General features: G+C 42.0%; 1 pseudogene; it reads left to right on the top strand.

Annotated features, from left to right (window-relative positions):
• Positions 1–2588: 2588 nt before the first annotated feature.
• LOC132418923 (peroxiredoxin-1 pseudogene) lies at positions 2589–3234 on the top strand (annotated as a pseudogene).
• Positions 3235–27765: the final 24531 nt, after the last annotated feature.

A 27765-nucleotide genomic window follows, 5' to 3' on the forward strand; every position in this document is an offset into this window, starting at 1 on the left:
GTGTCCTCATCATGTGGCAGCAGGCTGTTCCCAGGAAGAGTCATCCAAGATGGAGAGACAGGCAGAAGCTGTAAAGTCGTTTATGACCTAGCCTTAACAGTATTCCATCATTTTCACAATATACTATTGATTACACAGGTCAACCTTATTCAGTGTGGGAGGGGACTACACAAAGGTATGAATACCAGCAGGCAGGGATCACTGGGGGCCATCTTTATTTATTTTTATTGGAGTATAGTTGATTTACAATATTGTGTTAGTTTCAGGTATACAGCAAAGTGAATCCATTATACATATACATATATCAACTTTTTTTTAGATTCTTTCCCCATATAGGCCATTACAGAGTACTGAGTAGAGTTCCCTATGCTGTACTGTAGGTCCCTATTAGTTTTCTGTTTTATATATAGTAGTGTGTACATGTCAGTCCCAATCTCCCAATTCATCCCTCCCTCCCCTTACCCCATCAGGGGCCATCTTGAAGGTTGGATACCACAAACTATACAGGAATTTTGAGGGAATTTTAAAGCATGAAAGTAGAGGATGTCAGCTGTGAAGCATAGACAACTTGAAGCCAGGAGACAGGCTCATGAACAAGAATTGAGGATTATTAAAAAATGAATCTCTAAGATAGTTATTCTCGACCACCAAACTCAATAATGACTTTATAACAAATATTTTGTAATACCCTTTTATTTTCCTGAAATGGAGTTTGTGGATAAGTAACTTACCTATATACCTAATTTGAAAAGATGAGCATAATGTCCTAACTGTAATATTAAGGACATAAAATTATATTTTTTAACAAAATAAAACATATTTCAATATCTAAATGCTTAATCATGATTATACTGGAAGACATAATGAAGTCAGTGACCTCCACCTGAAAATGCTAACTGATACAGGTGTGCTGTATTGGTCACTCAAATACCACAGATGGCATTGCCATAGTGATGTTGAAATGGAGCAGAACCCTATGGTCCTCCCCACAATGTCCTCTGCCTGCCTTTTGTCTGTGGAAAAACTTTTCTTAAAGAATAAATTTAATCAGAGAGTGAGAAAATTCAGAAACAAAGGAAAACAGTCCAAGACTAAATAATAATAGTCACTAAGCATAATCAAGGACCTTTAGTTCCTCTTCATGGGCTATAGGTAATATTCTGAGCCATATTCTGTGAGCTATCTTGTAGATATTGAAACCCCCACCAGGTAGAAGAAGTTAACTACAGGATGACCAGACTATAACCATGACATAAGCGGCCACAATTCTGAGAATTGGGCTCAAGGAAATGGGAACAAACCGACCCTGGAACTGAAGATTAACTGTACTTAAAACAATCAAGATGATGCTGGTCAGACCACCACATGACCAATTTCAAGAGGACTGTCAGAGCTGACTCTTGCTTCTGCATGTAGCCCCCTCCCTCTGTCTATAAAAGCTCTTGCACACTGGTTGTTGGGGGTCGGGGGTAGCTGGCCTTTGGACAGGAGTTCGCCCTCCTCCCGGGTTGCCAGCATCCAAAATAAAGCAAATTTTCCTTTCCACCAACTTGCCTCTTTATTGGCTTTTGAGAGGCGAGCAGCTGGACCTTACTTTTGGTTACAATGTGGTTTTCCAAATGATGAACAACTCTTGGTAAAATTCTGAATAAAACAACGCACAATCTTCCCTTGATTTACATGATTGTTGCATTTTTGAAAACTTCAGTGTTAATTTAAACTGTTTAAAAATACGTGGTGTTTTTGTTTAATATGGAGTTGGGCTATAAGCTTGGATAATCGTAAACAGTCTTTTCACCTACATGAATGTCTAGCAGACATTCAAAAGTTACATGAGATAAGACCATCATGTGCACTGCAGGACTTTAGCAACCCTGAACCCTGCCCACCCTCCGCCCCCCCCCCGGTTGTTGTGACAACAAAAAGTACCACCGTATATTTCCCAAAATGCCTTCTAGGGAGCAATATGGACCCCCACCCTCACTCCCGCCCCCACTGAGGACCACTTACCGAAGAGAGGGAAGGTATGTGTAGGCAGTGGAAGGAAATGAGAAGTGGAGGGGTATGGTTGTGAGGGGTACTTGAGAACAGGAAATGAGGCAATCTGAATCTTGGGGCTTCCATCGCCATACATATTTATTGATGGAATGAAGGTCTCAGAACCAAACACAACCTTACACCAGGGACAAGAGGGAAGATGGAGAGGGGGGTAGAAGAAAAGGCCAGGACTTGTGGACTCTGAGCTAATAGGACTTAGGACTACTATTGCACTTTTGCTGAAGTCACCTTACCATTTTAGACACTACCTCATACCTTTCTTTCTTTCCCTTTCTTTGAGCCCAGACTAACTGGAGCTTCTAAAATGCTGAAAGACATCTCTATTTTACATATGAGAAGACTGAGGCCCAGAGAGATGAAATGCCTTACAGGAGGTCCCCACAGCAAGTTGATGGCTGAGCTGGGGGAGGTGAGGATCTTTCCACAAGAGTACTTTTTCTTTTCTTTTTGAGGATACAAAGAATTTATTTTGGCGTGTCTCTTTCCTGACTGTCTTCTGTGGTTTGTCTGTGAGAACTGCTGATAGCAATATGTCTTCAGGAAATGCCAAAATTGGGCACAATGCCCCCCAGTTCAAAGCAACTGCTGTAATGCCAGATGGTCAGTTCAAAGATATCAGTCTATCTGACTACAAAGGAAAATATGCTGTGTTCTTCTTTTACCCTCTTGATTTCACCTTTGTGTGCCCCACAGAGATCATTGCTTTCAGAGATAGGGCAGAAGAATTTAAGAAACTCAACTGCCAAGTGATTGGTGCTTCTGTGGATTCTCACTTCTGTCTCCTGGCATGGATCAACACACCCAAGAAACAAGGAGGACTGGGACCCATGAACATTCCCTTGATATCAGACCCCAAGCACACCATTGCTCAGGAATATGGGGTCTTAAAGGCCCATGAAGGCATCTCATTCAGGGGCCTTTTTATTATTGATGATAAAGGTATCATTCAACAGATCACCATAAATGACCTTCCTGTTGGCCGTTCTGTGGATGAGACACTGAGACTAGTTCAGGCCTTCCAGTTTACTGACAAACATGGGGAAGTGTGCCCAGCTGGCTGGAAGCCTGGCAGTGATACCATCAAGCCTGATGTCCAGAAGAGCAAAGAATATTTCTCTAAGCAGAAGTGAGCACTGGGCCATTTTAGGGCCAGGTTGCAGTAGGTGGCCATGAGAACAAAACTATTGTATTTTGTACTATTGTAATGCTTAAAACACAGGACCTTACACTCAGCCCAGATGTGGTGTGGAACAGGACAGGCCTTTCCTGCAGGGGTTGGGGAGGCCAGCCTTTCTTCCTCTGGAGGGAATGGCCTGAGCTGTATTATGCGGCAGGCAAACTGATGTGTATAGTACTAGGTTATCGCTTTTGGTCTTTTGTAGTTTTATTAAACTTGAGCTGAGACCTTGTTGATTCTTCATTTTAGGGAGGCATTAGCCTTTGAGTGTAAGAGAAATTTACTTTTTGCTTTCCCTCTTTAGGGGAAAATGAGGTGTGAGAGCTGCCTCAGAATCAGGAAATTATATTGAGGGGAAATGCAAGGAGATACAGGGAATGGACCTGAAGCAAGGTGTTTCATTTCACCATATCTGGAGAAGAGCAAGACCTACTACACTATTGGCCAAGGCACTGCAATTTATGCTATAGGCTGGGTTGCAGGTTAAGAGCCCAATGAGATTACTGACATTTACTTTTACACTACTGGGAGGGCTATATGAAAACCTGAGGCTTGGCCTCTTCTGATAAATGCCTGGTACTGGTTCTGTAAAAGATCAGAGTTAGAGGCTTCAGTACCTTTGGAACTAAAAGGGAGAGGGGGACACAAACACAAGCACTGGTGTTCATAGGGTAGGGCTTTCTGTGTCAAAAGCACAGTGCTGGGCACCTCTTGGCTTCCCTGGGTTTCTATCCTTGATTTAAGGGTAGTTCTTTCTTGCCCTCATATCATTGTCCTGAGGGAGGGTTGTCAGTGGGGCAAAGGTGGATTCCTCCTGGGCTCTTGAGGCTAGGGCAGATTCAGGACTGAGAATCCTTCTGTATATCATGTGGTGCCCTTCTAGACACCTTCCAGACACGGCTACCCCAGCCTACCTACTCCTCCAGTATTCAGACAAGCAAGAACTATGAGCGACAGTATAGGATTCCTGGGGCCTTTAATAATAGCTTATTATATGCCAGGTAGTATTTATTCAGTCTCCATAAGAATCCTCTGAGGCAGGTACCATTATTTAGGGGATAGTTGCTTCTTAAGCCCTGTAACAAGTAGCATTTTGAAGCACTGCAGAGAAATGGTAACAGGTAGTAATCCCATATTCCAAGGCAGGTGGCAAGTCTGGATCTGCTTTGGTCTTTTGACCAAACTTCTTTGAGCTTTGTTATCTTCATTTAAGATCTTTACTATAATTCTTTATCAAAAATGATCATCTTGGGGCTTCCCTGGTGGCGCAGTGGTTGAGAGTCTGCCTGCCAATGCAGGGGACATGGGTTCATGCCCCGGTCCAGGAAGATCCCACATGCCGCGGAGCAGCTGGGCCCGTGAGCCATGGCCGCTGAGCCTGCGCGTCCGGAGCCTGAGAGGCCACAACAGTGAGAGGCCCACGTACTGCAAAAAAAAAAAAAAAAAAAAGATCATCTTGTACGCAATAAAAGTCTTGCCCAGCCAAATTAAAAAAAAAAGAATTTATTTTAATAATAGGCATCTGGTCAGTTTCTAGTGCTGGACCAAGGACTCTAGGCCTGGACCTACTTCAAATTGATCTGGTTTAAATGGATCACACTCTACATTCCAGATTATAACTGCCACTTGGTGAGTAGACATAAGGTTCGCCTCAAAGCTAACAAGAAAATGTAAAAATATATTTATTTATCAGTAATAAATAAATGTTATACATATGACTTTTTTCAGGTTAAAGCTTGAAATACACTCAAGGATGTTAAGCACTGATTTTTTTTCTCTTTCTTTTTTTAATTGAAGTAAAATTGACCTATAACACTATGCTAGTTCCAGGTACACAACATGGTGATTCAATATTTCTACATATTACAAAATGATCATCATGATGAATCTTCCACTTTTAAAAGGGAATTAGACCTGACTAGAAAGTGTAACTAGTGAACGGGCCTCTCTTTCCTCTTCAGGTTCCTTTGGAACAAGGTCAGGGACAGATAACACTGTTGTAATTCAGGCTCAGCTTCCTACCATCTGGAAGGTTAAGTCATCGGTTTGTTATGTTTTCTCTTAAAGAGCCAACCACTTGGAAGTCCTGAAGAATTGAAATACTTACAGTTGCTCAAGGGCCTGCCAGTGTCCCCTGACTTCTGACCAGATGTGCCTCAAGCTGGCTGACAGTATTAAGAAATATGTGTCCTCAGTGAGCGAGTGAGAAGGTTGACAGGCTGTCCAGTGACGACAGCCTCCTCCTTCTAGCCTCTGTCCTCTGCCCCTAATGTGGGGATGGGGTGGGCCGTACCAGAAGTTGGTCTTCTCAGAGTTGTCTAGCTTTCCTTCAAGGGACTGATAATATTCTCTAGCACAGTATCCAGAAACGTCAGTTGCTTCCCCAGGGACCCAGGAAGGACTTTTGAGAAAGATAGGTTCATATTTCCTGGGGGTCCTAATTATCTATGGCTGTGTAACAAGCCTCCCCAGAACTTAATGCCTGACATAAAAAAGAATGAAATATGGACTTCCCTGGTGGCGCAGTGGTTAAGAATCCGCCTGCCAATGCAGGGGACATGGGTTTGATCCCTGGTCCAGGAAGGTCCCACATGCCGTGGAGCAACTAAGCCCGTGCACCACAGCTACTGAGCCTGCACTCTAGAGCCCACGAGCCACAATTACTGAGCCCACGTGCTACAACTACTGAAGCCTGTGTGCCTAGAGCCCATGCTCCGCAACAAGTGAAGCCACCACAATGAGAAGCCCACTCACCTCAACGAAGAGTAGCCCCTGCCCACCGTAACTAGAGAAAGCCTGTGTGCAGCAACGAAGACCCAATGCAGCCAAAAAATTAAATAAGTAAATAATAAGAATGAAATAATGCCATTTGCAGCAACATGGATGGCCTAGAGATTATCATACTAAGAGAGTCAGACAAAGACAGATACCATGTGATATTGTTTATATGTGGAATCAAAAAAGTGATACAAATGAACATACTTACAAAACAGAAATAGAGTCATAGATGTAGAAAACAAACTTATGGTTACCAGGGGGGAAAGGGAGGGAAGGATAAAATTGGGAGATTGGGATTGACATATACACACTACTGTATATAAAATACATAACTAATAAGAACCTGCTGTGTAGCACAGGGAACTCTAGTCAGTACTCTTTAATGACCTATATGGGAAAAGAATCTAAAAAAGAGTGGGTATATGTATATGTATAACCGATTCACTTTGCTGTACACCTGAAACTAACACAACATTGTAAATCAACTATACCCCAATAAAATTTTAAAAAAGAACTCAGTGGATTAAAACAACCATTTTCTTATATCTCATAATTGTGTGAGTTAGGAATTCCATCAGGGTTTGGCTGGATGATTCTTGTGTCCCACATGACTGAGATTGCTCTCAGCTGGTGGACTGGGATGGTCTGGAGCGTCCAAGATGGCTTCACTCATATATCTGGCACCTTAGTAGGGATGACTGGAAGGCTGGGCTCAGATGACACTGTTGTGCAAGGTGCCTACATGGGAACTCTGTGGCGTGACAGTCTCAGGGTAGTTGGATTTCTTACATGGCAGCTTAAGGCTTCCAGAGTGAGTGTTATAAGAAACCTGTGTGAAAGCTACAAGACTTATGACTTAACTTCAGAAGTTCCAGAATGTCAGTTTTGCTGAATTCTTTTGGCAAAGCAAATCACTGAGTCTAGCCCAGATTTAAGGCAAGGGGAATTAGACTCTACCTCTCAGGGAGAAGGGTAGCAAAAGATTTGCTATTAACCTTAATCTGCCATACCAGTCTTATAGAAACATTCATTCATTCACTCAACAAATATTTATTGAATGTCTACTACATGCATACCCTAGTCACTAAAGACAATAGTGGGAAATAAAGCAGACACAAAAATTCCTGCACTTGTGGAGCTTACATCTTCCCAGGGGAGGTAAACAACAAATAAGAAATTAGTAAAATAGGGGCTTCCCTGGTGGCGCAGTGGTTGAGAATCTGCCTGCTAATGCAGGGGACACAGGTTCGAGCCCTGGTCTGGGAGGATCCCACATGCCGCGGAGCAACTAGGACCGTGAGCCACAACTACTGAGTCTGCGCGTGTGGAGCCTGTGCTCCACAACAAGAGAGGCCACGATAGTGAGAGGCCTGTGCACCGCGATGAAGAGTGGCCCCCGCTTACCACAACTAGAGAAAGCCCTCACACAGAAATGAAGACCCAACACAGCAAAAATAAATTAATTAATTAATAAACACCTATGCCCAACAGCAACAAAAAAAAGAAATTAGTAAAATATATAGTATGTTAGATTCTTGCAAGTTTTAAGGAGAGAAAACAGGGTAGGGGAATAAGAAGCATTGGAATGGAGGTAGTGTGGCTAGAGAAAGCCTCATTAAGAAGACGACCTTTGGGACTTCCCTGGTGGCACAGTGGTTAAGAATCTGCCTGCCAATGCAGGGGACACGGGTTCGAGCCCTGGTCCGGGAAGATCCCGCATGCCGCGGAGCAACTAAGCCCGTGTGCCACAACTACTGAGCCTGCGTTCTAGAGCCCACGTGCCACAATTACTGAGCCCACGTGCCACAACTACTGAAGCCTGCGCACCTAGAGCCCGTGCTCTGCAACAAGAGAAGCCACCACAATAAGCCCACGCACCGCAACAAAGAGTAGCCCCCGCTCTCCACAACTAGAGAAAGCCCACGCACAGCAATGAAGACCCAACGCAGCCTAATTAGTTGATTTCTTTAAAAAACAGCAGCTGTTATTATTTTTAAAAAGAAGAAAAAAAAGACTTTTGGGTAAAGAGCTGAAGAAAGTGAGGGAAATAGCCATTCACCTCTCTGGGGGCAAACACTCCAGGCAAAGAAAAAAGCAAGTGAGAAGGGCCTGAGAAGAGAGGGTGCCTGGTGCCTGGTGCCTGGAATACTTGAGGAACAGTGAGGAGGCCAATGAGGCTGGAGGGGAGCGAATGAGGAGAGAGAGTAATAAAGTAAGACTAACTATGGAGATTGGTGGGTGAGCGGAGCACCAGATCCCCTATGTTCTTGGGATCCATGGTTAGCAGTTTGGCTTTTCTTCTGAATGAGACAGGAAGCCATTGGAGGGTTTTGAGCAGAGAAGTGATATGACCTGACTTATGTGATGTCTATTTTAAAAGGAACATTCTGGCTGCTCTATGGAGAAAGAAAGATTTAAGGGAGTCTAAGGCAGAACAGGAAGTCCAGTTGGCAGACTCTTGCAATCATGTTAAAGGTGATTCCTGGCGGCTTGCACCAGAATGATGGCAGTGGGCATGGTGAAAAGTGGTTGCATTCTGGATAAATATCTCCAAGGTCAAACCACCAGGATGTGCTGACAGACTAGATGTAGAGTATAAGGGAGAGAATAAGCAGGCACAAAAATACGGCCTCTTCTATAAGTTCACTAAAATCTCAGATCCCTTTAGATTCCCTGTTAGTGCTTTTCATGTGACATCGTTTTGTTGTATTTTTTTCCCCCAGAGGTTCTATTTTATTTTGGTAATTGTGTGTGTACGTGTGTTTTACTTACTTCCAGTATGAAAAAGAAAATTCACATCCTACTTATCTTAATTGAAAAAGTTATCTCTGTGTTTACTGTTTTAATTTTTGTCAACCTTGACTTTCAACATTTTTGGTTAGATCTGAGAAAAAGAATTTAATATAAATGTAAATGAATGTATCATGCTGATGATTGTTGGTTTTGAAAAGATGGGCCAGTAATATACAGCCCATATTGAACACTGTAGGCGTTTAGAAAATGTTGATTGACCTGAATTGGTACCTTCATCTAAGAGGCTAGAGAAACTGAGAATCTGTAGTCTTTATGAAAATTCTGTTAAACTGAGTTTCAGGATCATGTGTTATTTCATGCAGACACTTAGGATGATGGAGACTAAGAGTTTCCCTTCTGTTGTGTGGTGTTCATAGAAAATATACTACTTCTAACAGGTGTTTCCAGAGGCAGTGTCGCTAATTCCAAGGGGTAACTCACCTGTAAGGTCAGACTTAAGACTGGTTTGCTTTCTCATTCAACAAATATTCTCAAGGTATTCTACATGCCAGATTGTGTCCTGGACACTGGGGCTACATCAGTGAACAAAACAGCTGTGAATATCCTGGACTTTACTGATGGCTTGGATCTGGAGGACTATGGGCAGGAAGTTGTTTGTGGTCGTCATACGTTGTCTCCTTTGTGGAAGCGCTGCTATCTGTGGGCAACATGGTGAGATGCTGCTGGCTACTGTTGCTTCTACTCCCAGCAAGGCACCAGTTCATATACAGGGAAGAAGGTGGCTGCAAGAAAAGAGTTCTAGAGGCTGAAAGTCCAAGATCAAGGTGCTAACAGATTCAGTGTCTGGTGAGGACTGCTTCCTGGTTCATAGATAGCTGTCTTTTTGCTGTGTCCTCCTGTAGCAGAAGGAGGCAAAGGACATGTCACATCTTTTAATGGTAGGATTCAGGTGACAAATGCTGCAGTAAGCCTCAGAACACTGGACCAGTTGGGACTTGCAAGCCTAGAGGCACCATTCCACAGGAATTATGCTACTGGGCTGGCTAAATTCTTGTAGCCTGTACATAAGAGGTGGGAGAGCCTGTGTATTTCTAGCCAGTCTACATGTCTTGAGCAGCATTCATTTCACCAATGAAAAAATCATTTCTAATTTGCATTATGCTATTTCACAATCTCTGGTATCAACTGGAGAAAACTTAAGTATTGGTGACAGCCCTCTGGAGTGTGGGCTTCTTCAAATGAAAACTAACACATGGCTTGTGCATTTCTAATTAAGATACTTCAAATGTTAACCAAAAGCTCCTAGGATGTTGATCAACACTAGCCAGATACACACACATGGATCCCACTCTCTTTGTTAAGTATTTAAAAGTAAATTTCCAGAAATTTTAACTCTAATTGGTCTCAGCTCTGTGGCCCAGAAGCACTTGGTCTATGGACCTTGAGAACTTAGATTCTTATTGGGATGGTGTGGGCTAATTAACTGGAGTGGCCTGCAATCCCTTCCCTCTGTGTCAATCTAAGGACACAGAGGTCTCAGAAATTTCAAATGGTGTTTTTCTGCACCACTGTCCCACCTCTGTCCCATGCTCTTTACCAACGAGGCTTATTTTTCCACTTCCCCAACAAGAGCCAGGATGGACACTGCCAGTGCATCTGAGGGGCAGCTGACCACCCCTTCCTCACTCACCTCTGCTCACCTCACTCTGTTGCCCTGCAGCTCTGCCTCCTGGATGGATGGGAATGTGAAGGATGGGCTGGATTTGCTTAGGCAGAGAGGAGAGTGATGACAATCTGAGCTGGGGAAGAGCATGATCAAAGACATGGAAGTGGAAGCACACATGGACAGGACGAGGAGACAGGAATTTATCCCATGCAATTGGAGCTGAAAGCCACAATAGAGAAGTGGTAGGAGACCAAGTCTGAAACACAGGTTAGGGCCATGTAATAGAGGGGCTTGAAAATTTAGCTAATTCATTTGGTCTTCCTTTCAGTAATAAGAGTAATAACTTCTGTTTGTTGAACGTCCCCTATGTGCCAAACTGTCCCAGGTACTTTTCCTACATTGTCTAATATAATCTCCACATTAAAGTAGAAAATATTTACCCTGTTTTACGTTTTGAGGAAGTGGAGTCTTAGAGAAGTTAAAATCCCTTGCTCAAGGTTACCTGGCTAGTGAGTGGTATAGCCCAGCCGCAAACCTAGGTCTGTGGCTCTTTAGACAATTTAAACAAGTTGCTCTCCCATTTAAAAAACCTTCAGGTCCTTTGGAAGGCTGGGATAGAGGTGAGTTGAGTCCGAAGAGCTGATGGAACTCTAAGCTGAAGGTCTCCTTCATCCTTAACAGCCACCCGCTACTCTTTTCCTTCCAGAAACTCCAATCCATCCTGAGGAGCTGCCCCAGTCATCACTCCTACACAACTGGAAGCCCTGAGATCTGCTGTCTTCCCTGCACAACCTCACCTACCAGGCAGAGGCACTTTGGCTCAGTCAGGGTGGCAAGTACCATGTGTACACCTAGGTCTACCTTTGCTTCAGTAACAGGGCTAAAGACAAGGAGCCCTTCCTCACAATCCAGTACTGATACAAGGTATCAACTGCTACACTGATTACCACCATCCCATTCTGCTCCTCAAGGGTATGGCCACCAAGTGCTGGTCACTCAAGATCAAGTGTAGCCTACAGGCTCTATTCTAGCTGGGCATCTTTGAGTTGAGGAGTAGGGAGAGCTCTTTGTGTCTTATCATCCCTCTCTGTAGATTACACTGACAGGACACCCAATTATTTGGGGACTTTCCATCTGGCCATGTGACCAAGCTCGTGGCCTGGAGTTAGGGAGTAGCTAGACTAGATCACACATTTTTCTTGACTTGTGAACCCTCAGCATGAAAACTAAAAATAACCAGATACTCAGATGCCAGTACTGTGGCCAAGCATCTAGGGCTGGCCTTTTGGGTCCCCTTCCCCCTCTCCTTCTCAAGAACCTAGTCCATGAGATGCCTGAAGGCCTGACATCATCCCCTCTGCCTATGTAGAGCCTGATGGCCAAAGTGAACAAGGCTGAGGAGAGAGCTGAGGATGAAGAGAAGCAGGAGACCTTTTCAGAGGAAAACAGCAGTTGCCCACCTCCGTGCCATCACCCTTGGGGCTGGCAGAGTATAGCCAGGGACTGAGAGCTGAATTCTCTGAGAGTGGCTTATGAGACAGTGACTCCACTGAGCACTTCCTGACGGCTCTTGTTAGGACAAGCAGCACCTACTTTTTCTTCAGAGCATGAAGGAAGTGGGGAAGGCTAACCTACTGGATAAAAATGCTGTTGCTGAAGGAAGGAGAGAAGTAGGTTCTTGCTGCCCCTGAACTTGAGAATTGTGCAGTCCCTTGTGTTTATATCTGTTCCTGTTGATTATTTCTATTAAATAAATATGTAAGGCTGCTAAAGAGGCTTTTTGTCATCCGTCACTTCCTTCTCCTTATTCTAGTCTTTCCTAGTACACCTGAGACTGGCCTCCAAGTTGTAACCATTCCTATTTCTTTCCTTTCTTTCTTCTGTAATTCTCTCCAGGCTCCAGGTATCAACTAGCTACAAAGGCCCAGTCTTTTGCCTCAGTTTCTCCTCTCAAAACTCTAGCAATTTGTTGGGATTGGGGTCCTCTTGGAACTTCACACAGGCCTTTGAGTTTGTCATTGACCCTCTGCCTGGCTCTGATCAAATTCTTCCTTAATGGGAAGACTCCTGCTTGTATTTTCCCGGGGCTCTCCTGTGAATGGACCAATTATTCAAAATCCCAAGTCCACCAGGATAGTTGCTTCATGGGATTTTCATGTACGAAAACCATGGTAAGAGACATCTAAGAGTAAAAGAATGAAAAGATGGTTGATGACTTGAGCACAATGTCTGAAGGACATACTCCAATGATATGATGTCTCTCTGAAATTTGTAGTATGGACTATGTTGGGGGACTTTGAGACCATCTGGAAGAGAACAGGGATACCATGAACTTTTCCTCCCTCTGCTACAGAAAAGGGAGTGAAATCAGAGTGTTGTGCAGTGTCCTAGTATGACATTATCATAGATCCTAAGCCCTGTGGCTTGGGCAGGTTCACATGGAGATTCTCCAGTGGGTCCTGGATTATGGAGTCAAACAGACCTGTGTTGAAGCCCCGCCTCTACTACTTACTAGCTTTGGACCCTTAGGCAAGTCACTTGTCCTTCTGTACCTGCTTCTTCATCTTTAAATTGGGACTAATGATAGAGTTGTGAGGATTAAATGAGAATTCAAAAATGGTAGCTGTTACTCATAACAAGAAGACAAAGCTGAACTGAGTCTGTTGATCAAAGGAGAAAGCGTATAAGTTATACTGCATTTCAAGGAAGACAGAGGGACCAGAGAGTGAACCCCTCTGACCTGGTTGTCCCCCATTGCTGTTCTCCATTGGTAAGGTAACCATACAATGTATCATCCAAGCTGGGACACTTTTGAAAGTAAAAAGATGCTATTCATTATTATACCATGAATACAGGTATAAACTGGGACTGGCCCAGGGCAAACCAAGTTGTATGGTCACTCTACCCACAAGGAACATGGTATAACATAAGATAAAGGCCCCAACATTGTAAAGATAAAATCCATATGGTTTGAATCCATAAATCCATGCTCGTGTCTCCTGGGACCTTGGGAAAATCATTTTGCCTTTCTGAGATTTAATTCACACATCTTTAATTGCAGACCGAAAAATCCACTTCACAGAATTGTGGGTGAGGATTAAGTTCCTTGAAATTTTATGTAAAGTAACTGACAGCTCCAGGTGGCTAACAAATGCTAGTTCCCTTACTCCTATTTTCCCTATGCCCTCAGGACAGGGCCCCAGTACCACTGTCTCTCCAAGCCCCAGTCTCAACTCAAAATGCCCAACTGGTCTCCAGCCTCATAACTCTGGGCCCAAGTCCTGCCCATTCAGAAAGCTCAGCTGTTAGCAACCCAGTCTCCTTTTGCCTGGCCAAACTCAAAGGATCTGAGGCTAATTATCATGATCCTATCTGCCCATATGTGCTTCCAGTCTTGCAAAATATTTTCTCATCCAACATTTCATCACTATATGTCCATGCCACTCTCTCACTTCGTCCCAGCTCGATGCTTTGTGACCACCTAAAGGGGTGGAGAGGGAGGGTAGGAGGGAGACGCAAGAGGGAGGAGAGATGGGGATATATGTATATGTATCACTGATTCACTTTGTTATAAACCAGAAACTAACACACCATTGTAAAGCAATTATACTCCAATAAAGATGTTAAATTTTTTTTCATTAAAATTAAATCAGTATTCCTACCCTTAACTCACCATGATACTCAAGAATGGTCTTAAATAGGGACATCTGAAACCATCAAAAAGAATACATGTTACTGCCTATCAGCATGACTACAAAATCCTGGGCCAGTATTTCACAGGATTCCTGGGAGAAAGTGATGAAATGTTGGATAAGAAAATATTTTGCAAGACTGGAAGCACATATGTGCAGATAGGATCATGATAATTAGCCTCAGATCCTTTGAGTTTGGCCAGGCAAAAGGAGACTCGGTTGCCTTTTCTCCACACCCTCTCCAGCATTTACTAGATTTTTTTATGATGACCATTCTGACTGGTGTAAGGTGATACCTCATTGTAGTTTTGATTTGCATTTCTCTAATGATTAGTGATGTTGAACATCCTTTCATGTGTTTGTTGGTAATCTGTATATCTTCTTTGGAGAAATGTCTAGTTAGGTCTTCTGCCCATTTTTGGATTGGGTTGTTTGTTTTTTTGATATTGAGCTGCATGAGCTGCTTGTATATTTTGGAGATTAATCCTTTGTCAGTTGCTTCATTTGCAAATATTTTCCCCATTCTGAGGGTTGTCATTTCATCTTGTTTGTGGTTTCCTTTGCTATGAAGAAGCTTTTAAGTTTCATTAGGTCCCATTTGTTTATTTTTGTTTTTATTTCCATTTCTCTAGGGGGTGGGTCAAAAAGGATCTTGCTGTGATTTATGTCATAGAGTGTTCTGCCTATGTTTTCCTCTAAGAGTTTTATAGTGTCTGGCCTTACATTTAGGTCTTTAATCCATTTTGAGTTTATTTTTGTATATGGTGTTAGGAAGTGTTCTAATTTCATTCTTTTCCAGGTAGCTGTCCAGTTTTCCCAGCACCACTTATTGAAGAGGCTGACTTTTCTCCATTGTATATCCTTGCCTCCTTTATCAAAGATAAGGTGACTGTATGTGTGTGGGTATATCTCTGGGCTTTATATCCTGTTCCATTGACCTATATTTCTGTTTTTGTGCCAGTACCATACTGTCTTGATTACTGTAGCTTTGTAGTATAGTCTGAAGTCAGGGAGCCTGATTGCTCCAGCTCCATTTTTCTTTCTCAAGATTGCTTTGGCTATTCGGGGTCTTTTGTGTTTCCGTATAAATTGTGAAAATTTTTTGTTCTAGTTCTGTGAAACATGCCATTGGTAATTTGATAGGGATTGCATTGAATCTGTAGATTGCTTTGGGTCATTTTCACAATGTTGATTCTTCCAATCCAATAACATGGTATATCTCTCTCTCTGTTTGTATCATATTTAATTTCTTTCATCAGTGTCTTATAGTTTTCTGCATGCAGCTCTTTTGTCTCCATAGGTAGGTTTATTAATTTTAATGAAATTTGATGTGTCATATTCTGATTGTCAAAGAAATATATGCTTCATTGTAGGATACTTGGAAAATACAGAACAGTGTAAGGAAGAAAATTAAAAATCCCCTGAAAGCCACCATTCAGACACAGCACTGTTTCCTTCCAGACTTTTCTAGTAGTGTGAATAATAGAGTAATAACTAGTAATATTTAGTGAGTACTTACTATGTGCAAGCACTATACTAAGGGTTTTGTATTTATTATCTCATTTCAGTATTCACAACAACCCTATGAGGTACATAATAAACTGAGGCACAGAGAGTCTACTTACTTGGCCAAAGTTACCACAACAATTAACTATTGACACTGTAGTTTGAATGCAGAAATTCTGCCTCTGGAGTCCAGCGCCTACCCCTATGCTATGTGGCCTTGTATGTTAGATATTTCCTACCTAATGCTTCCTGCAAGAAGGCAGACAGAACATGCAAATAGTAACTTGAAACTTTTCACTCACCTTTCTTTGCCACATCTGTTCCTTTTCCCCAGAGCTATTCCCCTTCTAGGAGATGGGGTAGAAGCCACAAACTGGTCCAATACCATGCAACAGGAGGAAAACAGAGGAAGAAAATGAAGGTCTGGATGAGGTGGCCTGCAAGTTGAAGGAAGCCAGCATCAGACGGAGTAAACCACAAGAAGCCTATCCTCTGTGAGTTCACACTCTGTGACAGACACTTTTGGCAGGCATTCTCCTATCTTTTTGCTAACAGAACCCCAACACTGATCAAGTCTCCAACAGAGAACTCTTGACCTCAGGGAGGGGTGGGCCAGCACTAGGAGATGAGCCCATGATTGGTTTATGACAGTTACAGCAACACTCTTTTCCTTGACCAGTGATTGGTGCCAGCAGAATCCATTAAAAATAGATACATTAAACTTTTTTATTTTTTAAAAAAATATACACACACACACATCCAATGGGTCTTTAATTGAAGGAACTTAAGAGATATTTTTTTTAAGTCTCCTATTGTATTCCCATCATTTTAAAACTTTTTTTAAATTAAAACTTTTTATCGGTGGGAAAACCTTGTTAAAAGAATGACAAGACAAGCCATCAACTGTGAGAAAATATTTGCAAATCCCAGGTCCAACAAGAAACTTGTACACGGAATATATAAATATATAAAGAACGCTCTAAAATTGAACAATAAGAAAACAAAGAATCTGATTCAAAAATTGGCAAAAGACTTGAACAGACACTTTACCAAAGAAGACGATATGGATCTAAAAACACATGAAAACATGTTCAACATCACTAGCCATTAGTGAAATGCAAAGTAAAATCATAATGAAATATCACTACACACCTATTAGAATGGCTAACATGAAGAATACTGAAGATACTAAGTGCTGACCAGAATGGAGTTATTTGAACTCTCATAACGTTCCTGGTGGGAACAAAAACTGGTAAAGCTACCCTGGAAAACACTCTGGCAATTTTGTACTATGGGATTCAACAATTGCACTCATGGGTATTTATCCTAGAGAAATGTAAACTTATGTTCACACAAAAAAACGTGTACATGAATATTCAAAGCAGCTTTATGTGTAATTACACAAAACTGGAAACAACCCTAACATCCTTCAGTGGGTGAACGATTAAACAAATTGTAATACATCCACCCAATGAATTACAACTCAGTAATAAAGAGAAACAAGCTGCTGATACAGGCAGCAACAGGGATGGATCCCCCGGGGCTTACGCTGAGTGAAAGAAAGCTAATCCCTTGTGATTCCATTCCCTTCTGAGAATATAAAATTCTCAAAAAATGACAATATTATATATAGAGATGGAGAACAGCTAAGAACATATAGGGAATGAGAGGAAATATATAATTATAAAGTAGCAACATTGGGAGTTCCTTTGTTGTGACAGAACACTTCTGTCTCTTGATTGTGGTGAGGGTTATATCCATCTGCACATGTGATGAAATGTAATAGAATTATACACAAAGACATACCCCAAAAATGAGTGCATGCAAAAACTAGTAAAATCTGAGTAAGAGCTAAGTCTAGATAATTGTATTGAACCAGTTAATTTCCTGTTTTTGATATGCACTTTAATTATGTGAGATGTTACTGCTAGGGGAAACTGGGTAAGGGGACACAGGACCTCTCTGTGTTGTTGCAATTTCTTGTGAGTTTATAATAATTAAGAAATGAAAAGTTTTTTTAAAAGAAAGAAACCTAGAGTTGGTAGTTAAAGCTATGCCCTAATTTTCTAACACTCACATGGCCCTTGTTTGCTAAAGACTATTTGCCCAGGGGTGACTTTCCAGGATATAAACCTTGCCACCAGTGTCTCTATAGAGCCCTTGATCTTGGGGAACTACCAGACTGAAGAGATGGAACATTAAATATTTGGGCAGGCTCTTTCCTCTAAAACAAATGTTCTTAACCTGGAGTCCATGGACCAAGCTTTTCAAGTCTGTCAGTGCCCTCTTTGATATTTTAGAATGGTATTTTTGTTTCTTTAGAAGCTATACACACATGATAAAATATTTGTAATGTACGAATAGTTAAAATCTTAGATTAAAAGCTCTCCAGGGGACTTCCCTGGTAGTCCTGTGGTTAAGACTCCACGCTTACAATGCAGGGGGCATGGGTTCGATCCCTGGTCAGGGAACTAAGATCCTACATGCCATGGGGCATGGCCAAAAAAACCCAACTCTCCAGCCTCAGAACCCTAGTCCTTCTATCCAAATGTAATTTTACTTTTGACAATTTTGTGTATTCTTCCAGGAAAAAGAAAGATACAAGTGGTAGCATACTATAGTCACAGTTCCTACTTTTCACACTTAAGAACAAATCATTGAGATAATTCCACATCATTGTAAACTGGTACAGCCACTATGGAACCAGTATGGAGTTTCCTCAAAAAACTAAAAGCAGAGTTGCCATATGATCCTGCAATCACACTCTTGGGCATATATCCAGACAAAACTCTGATACGAAAAGATACATGCACCCCTATGTTCATAGTAGCACTATTTACAATAGCCAAGACATGGAAGCAACCTAAATGTCCATCGACAGATGAATAGATAAAGAAGATGTGGTACGTATACACAATGGAATATTACTCAGCCATTAAAAAGAATAAAATAATGACCTTTGTAGCAACATAGATGGACCTAGAGATTATCATACTAAGTGAAGTAAGTCAGACAGAGAAAGACAAATACCATATTATGTCACTTATATGTGGAATCTAATGAACACAAATGAATTTATCTATGAAACAGAAACAGACTTGTGGTTGCCAAGGGGGGAGTGGGGGAGGGATGGATTGGGAGTTTGGGATTAGCAGGTGCAAACTATTATATAGAGAAAGAGAAAACAATAAGGTCCTACTGTATAGCACAGGGAACTATATTCGATATCCTGTGATAAACCATAATGGAAAAGAATATGAAAAGGAATTACTATATCTGTATAACTGAATCACTTTGCTGTACAGTAGGAATTAACACATTGTAAATAAACTATACTTCAAAAAAATAAATTTTTAAAAAAGATCATTCCACATCAGCACTACAGCTCTACCTCCTGGTTTTACATAGCTGCTTAATGTTCTCAGAATTAATAGATGAACCACAGTTTATTTAACCAAACTTCAATGATGGACACTTTGTGTTTTGCCATTATGAAAAATTCTGCAGTATCTTTATATACTTACACCATGACATGCTTTTGAGTATATATACATATGGTAAATTCTTAGCAGTAGTCTTGCTGGGTCAAAGATACATAAATGGTAAATGCTGATGCACGCTGCAAAATTGCCTCCAGAGAACCTGTACCAATCATCCATCAACAGTGGAGGGTAGCACCTATTTCCCCTTATGCTTGCCGACCATGAGCATTATCAAACTTTAAAATATTTGTTGTCATTCTGATAGACCACAAATGGCATCACTTGTTTATTCCTGGAGATAACTAGCTTTGGATGATTATGATTCTTCTTCAGTCTTTCTCCGAACTTCCCTCTTTGTCTGTTGTCCTTTATTTTTAATTAAATAATTGTATCTCTTTTTGTTAGACAAGTACTAAATAACATTCATTGTATAAAGACAAATCAAACAATAAAGAAGTATAGAGAGTAAAAGGGAAAATCCCTTTTCTCCTCCCCAACCCCATCAGTCCCACTCTGTCCTCAGAGCTGCAGAGACACTGCTGTGTGCCCATGAGTTTCACTCTGCTAGATGCCAATGCACCAGCACTCATTCTGAGTCCTCTCATTTGGGACTGGAATGCTTGTGCCGGGGCATGGCTGAGGTTCAGCTTTATAATATCCAGAAAGAAGGGGGGGTGCTGAGCACTTCAATACTAATAAAGACTGCAGAGAATGGCTAAACAATGTATGTGAACAAAATGGCTTAAAAGTCCTTCAAAAGCTTTAGAGGCACCATTTCCCTACAGCAAACCATAAATAATGTGTTCATGAAAGCAGAATCCAGAAGCACTTCAAGGAACCAAAGCTTAGTTAATTTATTTCCTATATGCTTTGAAAGTAGTGAGATGGTTATTTAAACAGAGAGGGAGAGAGGGGGGGAATTAGTAAGAAAAGACAAAGGCATAGTCTACATGTATAGAGACAGACTGGGGTAAATTATTTGACCCTTAATTTCCTCACATCCGATGGGAATAATTAGAAAATATCTAGCTCATAGGGCTATTATAGTAAATAATAATCTATGTAAAGTGCCTAGCACAGAGTTAGGCATAGAGTAAGTACTCAATAAATTGTAGCGACACTTAGCTATTCCTAAAACCTTTCCTGGAAGGGGGAAGGTATTGTGGATAGGAAGCACGGAATGAATCAAAGCTTGGATTCAGTAATGCGGATAATGTTCTTAGGACAATGATGAGACCTGACCAGAAGTGGAAAATTTGTGCAGGAAAGGAATGATTGGGGAGGAAAAGTATTAAAGCAGTGGGGAAAATGGAGACATTTTAGGCAAAAATCACTGTGAGAAGTGGGCAGAACAGTTTGGGATGGGGAAGTCAGTGGAGCGGGGGTGCAGTAGGAGGCTGTGGCAGTACAGGAGACAGGTCAGGGATATACTAACACAGGAGGAACCAGATGGCAGAAATGTTGTGAATTAAGATGAATGGACAAAGAAAATGTGGTATATACATACAACAGAATACTATTCAGCCTTAAAAAAGAAGGGAATCCTGTCACTTGCAACAACATGGATGAAACTTGAGGACATTATGCTAAATGAAATTAGCCACTCACAGAAAGACAAAAATAAGTGCATGATTCCACTTATATGAGGTATCTAAAATAGTCAAATTGATAAAGAGCGGAATGGTGGTTGTCAGGGGCTGGGGGGATGAGGAAATGGGGAGCTATTAATCAGGCATAAAATTTCAGTTAAGTAAGATGAATAGGCTGTAGAGATCTGCTGTACAACATTGTACCTATAGTCAACAATACATACATACATTACAACAATATCATACACTTGAAAATTTATGAGTAGCTATCATGTTACATGCTATCACAATAAGTTTTTAAAAATAAAATTTAAGAAAAGAAAGAATCCCCAGACCCTGATGCCTAACTATTTAAGGTATTAGGGAAGAAGGGAGAAGAGAAAACTATACTTGTTTGCTGAATGGCTAGAGGGCTGGTTTTACTCTAGGTGGAGAACTGAGGCCAGCAGTCTGTTTCCTTCATATTGGGTATGTGTGCAGTGACTGCAGAAGACTCCAATTAGTAAGGTTTACCTAGAGGTAAAATCAACAAGGCCAAGGTCTTCAGATCTCCTTTCCGAAATTTCTGGCCTCTAAACAGTTCCAATTCAGAATGGCTGACACGACTATTACATGTAACCAAGGTTGCTAATTTAGAAACACTCACTATCCTCCTCAGACATTGTTTTTCACCTGCAGATTTCAGCACTATTCCAAAACCTCAGTCCCAGGCCTGGTGGACCAGGGGTTTGCTACATCAAGAAGGCTGCTTTGAGGCCTGACTCCAAAATGGTGCCCATTCCAACCTATGGTTTCTCTGGCCTCAGACTGGTTATGGTCCAGAGATCTAGACCCTTGCTATTTCAAGTGTGATCCAAGGACCAGCAGCAATGGTATTACCTGGGAGCTCATTAGAACTGTAGAATCTCAGGCTCCACCCCAGACCTGCTGAATCAGAATCTGCATTTTAACAAGGTCCCCACATGAAAGTCTGAGAAACACTGACCTAGAGCATGGTTTTGGGAGTCTGACAGGTTTTGGATTCTTTTGGGGCAGGATAGGGAGAAAATGACTTTGAATGCAAATGTAAAACATGCGGATATGTATGTAGAGTCCCAATTTCAGAAATTTGAAAAAGATACCAATTCATAGAATTGAGGAAATGTGGTAGTTATATATTCAATAAATATATTATTACTTCTGTAACCCAGCTAGATGATGATATTAGCAGTTAACATTAACTTTCATTGAGCACTTACCTTGTTTTAGGTACTATTCTAAGTAATTTCCAGATAGCTTCTCATTTAACCTTCAAAATAATTTTATGCCTCACAACAAACCTATGAGACAGGTACTGTTATCATCCCCATTTAACAGATGAGGAAACTGAAGTACAGGGTATTTAATTGACTTGCCCGAGTTCACATAGCTAATTAGTATTGGAGCCACATTTTCAAACCAGTATGTCTGACTCCAGAGGCCACAGGCTTAAATTCCATATGTCAGTTGACAAATTTTCCCCTATCCCAGACCTGGGAGTTCGACTGTCTCTCCAAGATGTCTATATTCTCAATGTCACTTGATCACTTTTGGCTCGAAGAACCCACTGTTACTGAAGTACTCTGCATCTCACTTGTATCTTACCTCCTGTGGCTGATCTCTTCTTTCTCTGAAGCAACCACTCCATGAGACTCAGTCCCTTTTCCTTAATTTCCTCCAAAATCACTCACAAAAGACATCTGTGTATGTAGCAGACTTTACTGAAAGCTCTGTTCTTCACTTTTGGTATTGATCATTGGCTCATTATTAACCTTGGGTCTTACTTATCACCCAGTGCCCATTTGCATTCTCTTGCTCCCATGCCACAAATCATAGCCTATGGCTCTCGTGCTATTGCTGTGCTTTAGTAAAAAAGGGCTTGAATCTGTGACTTAAGGGAGTCACAGATTCTGGTTCACTCCTTCTACCTGTTCCCAGAGCTGCCATTTCTCATTTTCCCCAGTGAGGTTGCAGGTGAAAACATAGTTATTGAACAGTCATATGACCTGAGGCAAGTCCACAGGGGGCAAACTTCCTTTGGGCTTGGAGCCAGAGCCTGAAACAGGCTGAAGCTGGCTCAGAATAGGCTGGAGAACAGGAAGTCAAAAGCCCAGGAGAGAGATCATTCTGGAGGAAAAGACATCTGTGAAAAGCAATCTGCTCTAATAAATATTAAATGGGAGAAAGAAATATAAGGCACTATGAATCAGCATCACTCTAATTCTGTGTGTGTATGTACAAACTGTAATATATAGAACAAATACTAAAAATAAATTCACTAAAACCTTAACAGTGGTATCTCAGAGAGAAGGAATTATAGGTAATTTTACTTTCTTCACTATGATTTTCTGTATTTTTTGACAATGATCCTACATTTTATAATCAGAGAAAATGGAACATTATAGTTTTAAAAAGCAGACTGTTGCTTTTCACATGTCCCAGTGTCATCTGTTGAGCAGTTGGGAACTGAGGGAGGTGGGTTCTGATCGCTAGATTCTAAGAACTTTACCCAAGGAAGGTGTATTAGTCAGCTCAGGCAGCCATAACAAAAAATACCATAGAATGGGTGGCCTAAACAAGAGAAATTTATTTTCTCATTGTTCTAGAGGCTGAAGTATGCGATCAGGGTGCCAACATGGTCAGTTTCTGATGAAAGCTCCCTTCCTGGTTTGTAGACAACCACCTTCTCATTGTGTCCTCACATGGATGGCCTTTCCTCAGTAAGTACACACAGAGGGAGCAAGAGAGGGTGAGCTCTCTGGTGTCTCTTCTTAAAGGGACACTAATCCTATTGGGTTGGGTCCGGGCCCCACCCTTGCAACCTTATTTAACTCATTACGTCCTTATTCCAATTACAGCCATACTGGGGGGTCTAGGGCTTCAGCATATGAATTTTAGAGGGACACAAATAGTCAGTCCATAACAGAAGTAAAGGGAAGGGGTCTACATAACTACTAAAGACCAGGCAGTTTAACAAATAATCTTACGAAATTCTCACAACAATCTTGGAAGACAAGTGTTGTTTTTCCCCTTGTATATGTAATAATAACAACAGTAAAATTTATTAAGCATTTACCGTGTGACAGGCACAGGGTTATGGGGGAATCCCTGTTAAGTAGTGGAAAAAAAGCTTATTGAAATTGTTGCCTGAAGTTAATGTGGAAAGTAGAACACGAAAGTGATAAATTTGCATATTTACTCAACAAGACTTCCAAGCAAAGTGTTGAAGGTGTGGCCTGGTATTTTCTTGCTACCCATAATAAAATGTGAGGGGAGAAATAAATTAAGGAAAAAAACTGTTAAAACTAGAAGAAACCAGTACATGATTGATTCTCAGCCGCTCCAGATGGCAGAAGATGCAAAAATTAAGAAATGGCAGACTTCCCTAGTGGTCCAGTGGTTAGGACTCAGCACTTTCACTGCTGTGGCCCCAGGTTCAGTCCCTGGTCGGGGAAGATCCACAAGCCACGCGGTGTGGCGAAAAAAAAGAAAGAAAGAAAGAAAGAAGGAAATGGCTTCCAAGCACTCTTAAGAAAGCATGGCATTGAGAAAAGGCTGAGAGAGTGGCTGTACAACCTTCTGTTAAAACCTCAGAAAGATCAAAGGATCAGAGTGGTATTCACTCATACAATGGGCCCTTTCAAGAGATTAAGGGTATGCCTCCCGGAACCTTTCAAACAATAGGGCCTCTAGGAAGCTTAAGAGCTATGTACCTAGCCATCTCAGGAGTCCAAGGTAGAGAAGAGCTTATCTTGAACAGATCTGTGTGTATGTATTTTTTCTAATGGAGTGAACCTCAATTAAATCCACTGAAGACTCCTAAAGTTTTTGAGAAAGTTATTTCAGCAGAGACACTGTTAGCTTGGACTGAGACAGAGAGTAAAAAATTAAAGAAATTTTGGACCCCCCAAAATTCTATTGGCAGGAAGCAGGCTGATAAAACTACTCAGCTGCAAACTTGTGCCACCTTTCATGAAAAAGGAAGGATAAGTCAGAGGGCAGAACCAAGTGATTCAGAACTAATCAGGGAATATTTAACATTTGCCTAGCTGGATTTCAAAATTGCCATGGACTCTTCGATGCCTCCCAAGACCCCCTGCACCCTTTTCAAATGGAAATGTCTATAGTGGGTATTCTATGCCTCCCCACCATTTTCTGTTGGTTGTATAGGGGTAGATTATTTGTCTCTTTAGTTTTATAGATCATCATATTGAGAGGAATTATACTTAAAGGACCACATCCACACCTGGACCTGATTTAAGTGATGATACTCTGGACTTTAAGCAGATACTATAATGGGACGAGACCTCGGGGAATTTTGGGAGGGAGTGAATGTATTTTGAATGTGTGAGGGATGTGAATCATTGGAAGTCAAGAGGTGGACTGTGGCAGAAAGGCTCTAACATGGCCCCCAGAACCCCCATCATCACCATCCCTTTGAATGCGGGCAGGACCTGTGACTTTCTTCTAACAGAATATGGCACTAGTAGCAGGTTAGCACTTCTGTGGTTATGTTGCATAATCTTGTAAGGACCTTCCTGCTAGGACACTCTCTTCCTTACTGGCTTTGATGAAGCAAGTGGTCATGTTGGGGAGGCCCACAATGGCAAGTGTAATGGTTAGTTTTAAGTGTCAACTTGGCTGGACCATGGTGCCCAGATATTTAGTCAAACATTATTCTGGATGTTTCTGGTGGTTTTGTATGAGATTAATATTTAAATTGATGTCTTTGAGCAAGGCAGATTGCCCTCCATACTGTGGGTGGGCTCCATCCAATCAGCTGAAGGCCTGAGTAGAACAAACGACTGACCTCCCCAGAGCAATAGGGAATTCCTGGACTTAAACTACACCATTGGCTCTTCCCTGGGTCTTCAGCCTGCTGGCCCACCCTGTGGACTTTGAATTTGCCACCTCCCTTATCACATGAGCAAATTCCTCATAACCTCCTCTCTCTCTCTCCCCCGCCTCCCTCTCACTCTCCATATCTGTACGTACACACACACACACAATTGGTTTTGTTTCTGTGGCAAACCCTAACTAATACAGCAAAGAAGCAAGAGTGACCTCTGGCTGACACTAAGCTAGGAACTGATGCCTTCAGTGGGGCAGCCCACAAGGAATTGAATGTTACCAATAATCATGTGAGCTTGGATGTGGATTCTTCCCCAGGTGAGCCTCAGATGAGAGCACAGCCCTGGCCAATACCTTGATTTCAGCCTTGCAAACAACCCAGCTAAGCTTTGCCAAGACTCCTGATCCACAGAAACTGTGAGATAATAAATGTGTATTGTTTGAAGCCACTAAGTCTGTGGTAATAGTGTTACACAGCAATAGACAACTAATAAAAGAAGGTATGGAAACTTGGAGATTCCTTTCTATTTAATGTCCTATTTTTTCTTTCAAGAGTTCTCCTAGGGGCTTCCCTGGTGGCGCAGTAGTTGAGAGTCTGCCTGCCAATGCAGGGGACACGGGTTTGTGCCCCGGTCCAGGAAGATCCCACATGCTGCGGAGCAGCTGGGCCCGTGAGCCATGGCCGCTGAGCCTGAGTGTCCGGAGCCTGTGCTCCGCAACGGGAGAGGCCACAACGGTGAGAGGCGCATGTACAGAAAAAAAAAAAAGAGCTCTCCTAGCTTTCAGTAAGTCAGTCCTGTGTAATGCTTCCTTAGCAAAAATAGCCAATAGCCTATGGAAATATTGAAGCGTCGTGGTATTATAGAAAGAGGCTCGGGAGTCATACAGACCTGGACTTGAATTCCACCTCCACCACTTCCTAACTGTATAACCTAGGACAAGTCACTTCACCCTCCCACCAGCATGAGCATCCCTTTCCTCAGCTGACATAGGGTATAATAACAGTATCTGTTTCTCAAGGTTGTTGTGGGGATTAAACAAAATAATAGATGTAAAGCATGGAATCTACCACTTCAAACAAAGCAAGCACTCAATACGTGGAAATTTTGTAAATGCTAATTTGTGGAGGGTTCCTAAGCCTGCAAAACCCCAAGGATGAACACCATTGCCTATGGCTGCCCCAGATCCAGGGCTACTTGGTCATCTCGGGTAACAACTGGTAGTGGCATGATGTCACCATTCTCTCTAGATAGCAAAAGCCTGGAAGTACCAGGCCCAATAAATATTTGCTGAAAGAGTACAAGGAAAAGAAACAAAAAGCCTCTACTAGCCTGTAAGCCCTGTGAAGACAAGGACCATGTCTGTGTTGTTGGCCGCTGTACATCCAGCACTCAACACAGTGCTTGGGACAGAATTGATGTTCAATAAATAGTTGCTGAATGAATGAACGAATGAATGAATGAATGACTACCTCATAATGGGGCATGAAGGGAAGTAGGTTGGGTGTTTATTTCCAACATGTGTCTTCTCCACTTGAATGGCTCCCCAGAGATCCCTGATACAAGTACTGGGGCCATCCAGGGACTCCCTTTAGACCAAATTATTTCTACTACTGTCTTGGGGAATAGTTAATTTCCCCCAAAGGGAGGCAAATAACTGTGAGCAGAAGGGCCCTGGTTATTTAATTAGAGCGAAATAGAAGTAGAATGCCTTTTTTTTTTTTTTGCGGTACGCGGGCCTCTCACTGTTGCGGCCTCTCCTGTTGCAGAGCACAGGCTCCGGACGCGCAGGCTCAGCGGCCATGGCTCACGGGCCCAGCCGCTCCGCAGCATGTGGGATCTTCCCGGACCAGGACACAAACCCGTGTCCCCTGCATCGGCAGGCGGACTCTCAACCACTGCGCCACCAGGGAAGCCCCTAGAATGCCATTTTTTAAAGCATTTACCAGGCACTGCTGAGGTTTTTACACACATTATCTGTCTCATTTATTTCTTACCACAAGTCTCTAGGTTAGGTATTAACATTATCCCCCTTTGGCAGAAAAGATTACCGAGGTACAGAGAGGTTAGGTGCCTTGCCCAGGATCACACAGCTAGTAACTGAGAGTTAGGACATGAACTTAGGCCTGTCAGACTCCAAAGCCTATGCTCTTTCTACTACAGCAGTATTGGGATCTGGCAGTAGCCACAGACTT

The sequence above is a fragment of the Delphinus delphis genome, chromosome X, assembly GCF_949987515.2.
Source record: "Delphinus delphis chromosome X, mDelDel1.2, whole genome shotgun sequence".
NCBI lineage: Eukaryota > Metazoa > Chordata > Mammalia > Artiodactyla > Delphinidae > Delphinus > Delphinus delphis.